Source organism: Gadus morhua, chromosome 16, assembly GCF_902167405.1.
Source record: "Gadus morhua chromosome 16, gadMor3.0, whole genome shotgun sequence".
NCBI lineage: Eukaryota > Metazoa > Chordata > Actinopteri > Gadiformes > Gadidae > Gadus > Gadus morhua.
Window position 1 is genome coordinate 4,354,711 of NC_044063.1, and position 6,000 is coordinate 4,360,710.

Genomic DNA, 6,000 nt, shown 5'->3' on the forward strand with positions numbered 1-6,000 from the left:
CATTCCAAATGGTTCCAGTCCCCTCACACTCAAATATATGTTCCAGTCCCCTCACATTCAGGTATGTGGTTTAGTCTTTGTATATTCAATCATATGTTACCCAAATGTTTTACTCCCCTCTTGTTTAGATATATGGTTTAGTCCCCACACATTTCGATTATTTTCCCAGTCCCCTCCCATTCAGATAACAGGTTAAGTCCCCTTATTTCCATCCCAATACAATCCAATAGTCTCCATACTCTTTATTAAGTAATGGCAAGCAATCCCTCTCTTATACTCAATAATGTGGTTCTGTCTCTACATATAAAGTCATATTTTTCAGGCCCTAACATTAGCCCCCATACTTAGTTTGAGTACACAACACAACGTAATATCCAAATTTCCATTCAAACGTCGACAACCTGAAATTGGGTTAGAGTATATCTTGCTGTGTGACTTCTTATTCAAGTAAAACATGATATTGGATATTTCTGGAATTGATTGGCTATAGCAATTTTTTACCCCCTATGTGTTACAGCTGCACATTTCATAGTATGTCGGGGACATTTTGTTTCCACAACAACATATTCATATCCCCCTTCGACAGGCTTGTGGTCGCGGCCCGCCATGGCTGTCATGTTGTTTCACTTTTATTTTTTTAACACAAAACACACTTTGGCACGGCAAGATGAGGTCTGAACTGGAATGAACAACATCCAGCTGGATTGCTGTCAGATGTCTGTCAACAGTTATGGGTTAGGTTTGCAAGAGGCAAATACAAATTTCCCTACAGTGAAATAGGAAACTAGGATGTTCAGGGGGTCCGTCGTGAGGGGTTAAATATCTCCCTGGAGCTTGTGTCAATACATTGCCAAAGAGAAAGGAATATGTTAACTATGCGAAGTATGCGGACTATGCGACCGAAATGGGAGGACTTTATCGGACTGTACGCAATGTGACCCAGCAATTCAAATAACTGCAACTTTATTTGAAAGTTCTGTATTCCTGTTTGACGAGTTGTACCAATAGTTCATGGCTGATTTTATGAAGCCTGCGTTGGGTCCGCTGGCATTCTTCTGGGATGGGGTCACGACCCCTGGGATGACCTCTGTAATGACCCCTGTTGACCAGGGCTGTAGACTGATGTCAACTGTGACATACACACACATATTCCGTTTGTGTGTGTGTGTGTGGTCAGCGTTATTGTACTGTATACGCTGATATCCTACTGTATATCTGACAGGAACAAACAGTCTTACTGTACGTCTACACCAGAAGCGACCGCTCATAAAGTTTTGATGCGTGTATTTCTGTTCGCTTTGGTCGCTCAAGTCGCTCATGACGTGCAATTCAAAAGTGCATGCCGGTGTTCCCTGGGATCCACGCAAGCGAAGAGCGTCTACATTCCGTTTGGCTGTCAGTGTTTTGCCGCTGAAACGCGTCATTGTAATTTGCATAAAGTTCAACAGTTTTCAACTTTTTTGGACGCTCTGGTCGCTCAACTTTGGCAGCGTTGGTCGCTTTGGTCGCTTTGGTCGCTCTTGCCCATAGAAAGTGAATGACTTCCGGCGATTTGGTAGCTCATTTAGCTTCTGGTGTGGACGTACAGTTCCCCCCCTGCCCCCTACACGAACCCTAACCCTACCCACCCCTTAACTACACACCTACACACCACATCCCGAAGACCCATTTTTCAAATCAAATATGACTACATGGCATAGTCTGAAAGTCTGTGTGGACTGCTGGTGCCTGACTTTGCAAGGGAGAATATGTTTTGGCTCCAGGAGGTATACCCTGGTTATGAATCAGAGATGAGTTATCTCAATGCGTTCTTTACCTTGTAATGAATAAGTTATGATTCATCTGATTGCGGGCCATCCCTGTTAATAAACATGAGATGTTTTATCTCAATGCAGTTTTTCCCTGGTAATAAGTAAACGATGATTTATCTCAATGCAGTCTTTACCTGGTTATAAATAAATTATGCTTAAGCTCAATGTCGTACGATGGTAATAAGTAAGAGATGTTTATCAATGTGTTCTTTATATTGTACTAAAAAAGAGATGTTTAACATTAATGCAGTCTTCTCCTGGTAATAATCTCCTGGTGGGTCTCTAGGCTGGGGATGGCGTCATCATTTTGTATCAGTGACTAATTCAGAAGCCGCTAATTCAGCAAAGTCTCAAGATGATTCAGATGAATGTGATATCCTCAACTCGTCTGAGATGTGCATTAAGTGTAGTTAAACCTTCCCAAATAAGACTGTCCTTCCATCAAACCCTTCTGATCTGGCTTCCTACTTTTTCGTAACGTCTCTTTTAGCGTGGGTGTAGGGGTGTGTATTTTTTAGTGTGTGAGTGTGTGTGTTTGCCTGTTTGTCTGTTTGTGTTTGTGTGTGTGTGTGTGTGTGTGTGTGTGTGTGTGTGTGTGTGTGTGTGTGTGTGTGTGTGTGTGTGTGTGTGTGTGTGTGTGTGTGGGATGTGTGTGTGTTTGTGTGTGTGTGTGTGTGTGTGTGTGTGTGTGTGTGTGTGTGTGTGTGTGTGTGTGTGTGTGTGTGTGTGTGTGTGTGTGTGTGTTTGAGTGTGTGTGCATGCGTGTGTGGCTGTGGAATTAAGCTTGCAGGTTTTTGTTTAAAGGCTTTTGAAGAGACTCGACTAATGGGAGTTCTGTGCCTCTACATCAGCCGTGCGTGCATAGATTACTAATGTCTTCACATTAGTAATATAGTCCTGTTGCTTGGATTTTACCTTCTTCTCCTTTTGTGTTTTTTATTTTTTACAGTTGCCTGTTTCAATTGTCCTCTAGTTTGATTTGATTTGGTTGAGATTATGCTAAAATAAACAAAGAAATCTTGCCAGAGCTAGGTCTGTTATTTGGAATTGTTTTAATCACATTCTTTAATCCTGTTATAAAATACCATTCAGATTTTCATAGTATATAGATTAGGCCCCTGGTAGGATTTAAGTTAGGAGAGTGTCATACATCGTCTGGAATTAATTATGGAATATTCTCACCGTCTCCTTTTGCAATCTGAAGATCTGAGAGAAAAATCTTTTTCTACCCATTTTTATAATTATTCTGGTCTATTATTTCATCCTTTCTCTATCAAGTAATTAACCTTCATGCTAAACCAACCGGAAAACCTTTAATGTGCATCCTGTAACTTGCCCAGATATTTATTATGGTGTAGCCTCATTCTTTACTAGTTCCTTACCAGGCAATATAAATCTGATGAATTGTTTACTCAATTTTGTCTTTTATTTTCTACTGTCAACACTCGACCAAGATATCCTATATTTAATTTTACTATACAGAATGGTATGCAATGTTTTCATACGTTGACTAAACACACACATAAGTAAGACAAAGCACTGTGTATCATTTCAAAACATGAGTAAAACTATTTTTTCACAAGAATATGTAGATTGAAATTCTTATCACATTCCTAATCTGTGCCGTCACAAGCATTTGTCTGTGCCTGTCGGCAACACATGTTCCACAGTTTTGATGTACTTTGTGTAACACCCCTTCAGACATGAAACACACAAACACAGATAACAACAGCAAGGACATCAGGAATGTCATTCATTTGGAACAGACTCAGGGAACTATAAAACCTTCTGACCTCATGTACACACGCATCTTATCTCACTTATCAAACACAACAGCGGGCACACTGGCGACTAGCAAGTGCTTGGGGATCTAGATTTGCTGGCTATAGTAGCCATCCTGGCTAAAATAGTTTTGTTTAGGTTGTTTCATTATTTATTTGTGGCATATTTTGGGACTTACAGTATATCAGGTTTGTGCATATGTTTTGCTGTTTAACTGGATAACTGACATTTTTTAATATACAGACGAAAACAATTTTGAAGGGGTGATTTTACAGCATTTCAGATTTTTTTCTGAATGAGCGAGGGCGTTATCTCGGTTCTGGCTAGAACATTTGTCAAGTTAAAACAGTGATTCGATTTTTAGATAGATAAGAGACGTGGGAGTCTGAAATGTTATGGGACTGACAACCCAACAAATTGCTAGGTCTTCAATGTATGTCTATTCTCGTATGAAGAATTATCATGCCTCTTTTTAGTTTTATTCTCACAAAGCAACAGGTCCGACTTCCAAATAACTTCACTTAAAGATACACAAATGAGAAAAAAGAAAGCAGCTTTTCATTTTTTTATCAATAAACACATGTAAGTCATGGCATAATTGAACATCCATTATATGGTTTGAACAACCTCTGATGCTTTCCAATTTTTATTTATTGATTAATGCCCCCATTTCGTTTAGATCAATTGGGTTTGAACATTGTCAAGACGGTGGGGCGTTGGTGTTGGAGGAATGTACTCCTATTCATGACGATTGGGTGGCTTGGCTGTGGCTGCGCACGTTGAATCATTGACGTGGTGATATCGCATGTTTTGCCTTTTCTCTCTTCTTATTTTTATCTAGAAAAAGAAAAAGGCTGTTAAGTGTGCCCATAGTTAAAAAAAAAAAAAAAAAGCATAGTTTTGCTGAAACCAAACTGCAACGATAGACAGGGAGTGTAACAGTTAGACAGACTGATAGAAAAACAAACTGACAGACGGTAAAACAATCTGTCACTACCACCACCTATTTGTGTTTCTTGTTTCTGAACAAAAACAACTCTTGCTACTCAATCCAACTCTTCCTCCCTCCCTCTCTCTCTTCCCTCCCCTCCTTTCTCCTCCCCCTTTCATCTCCCCACTCCTCCACATTCTCCCGGCTAGAGACGTAGGAATATCTGAGGACTTCAGAAGCATTCAGGGATCCGCTGGAGGGTCGAGCCCTACGTCGCCTTGTGATGGGATATCAGAACAACTGAGAGACCAGAGTCCAGAATCCTCCTGGACCTAACTTTATTCTCAGTCTCTCTTCTTTTCTCTTTGCCCGTTTCTTTATATCCCTGACTCTCTGCTTGCTTCTCTTTCTTTCACTTTCTTTCTTTTACTTTCTGTCAGTCTTCCTGCCTCCCTCTCTGTCTCTGAATCTCTTCTTGTCTGTCTCTTTCTCTGTTTAACGGAAATTCTTTCTCTCTGTCCGTCCCTCTCTCAGTATCACTCCCTCTCTATCTCTCCCTGACTGTTGCTCTATCGCTCTCTATATCTCTCCTCTCTGCTGTGGTGTTTTGAGCCTTGGCTCATGTTTGGTAAACTCAGAAGACTTAAAGAACCTCTGGTAAGAACTGATTGTTCTGTCTTCACTAGAACTACATTGTCCAGTAGTACCAAAGGACAGAGACTGCTATACTGAAACTGTTAGTTATGTACTGTTTGCAAATACCTTAAGTGAGGATGTTACCGAAAAACATGTTTGAATGAGCATTGGATGAGCACAGTACACTGTACAATGTATGAGAAATGATATTTTTCAGATATATTTCAGCTCAGGGAATACCTTGATATTTAAATAGGTCATAATTCTTGCCATCATACTGTTTTTTTACATGTACTACAATGTTGTCATAGATAAATCTCTCTATACATAGAGATATCTATATCTCTATATATGTATATATATATACAGTATAGTATACATAGTATCATACGTATAGTGTGAGAAAAGTGTGCGTGTGTGTGTGTGTGTGTATGCGTGTGTGTATGCGGGGCTCAAGGTCACCATGAGAACCAGATGCAGCGTTCTCAGGGAGCTATGGTAGATAAGACGTGTGGGTGCTTTGAGGTCTCCATGTAAAGCGTTTGCCCCTCAGCCCTCTTCTCTGGTCAGCGGCAGTTTACCCTATCACTGCTCGCCACCGAACCGAACCCTAGAGCTTTAACAGAGGGTCTAAAGCTAACCTATATATAAATGCAAAAATAAATTATCTTGGAAAAATTGACCATTACCAAATGTTAAAATCTGTTTGATAGCAGTTACATTTCGGCCCTTCTCAACGCCTTGAGTCGGTCTGCTCACCGTACTTCTTGCTAGTTTGAAAAGGTAAAGGAAAAACCGAAAGTATTTGGTTTTTTCGGATACAAGCACTAACCCTCTTGT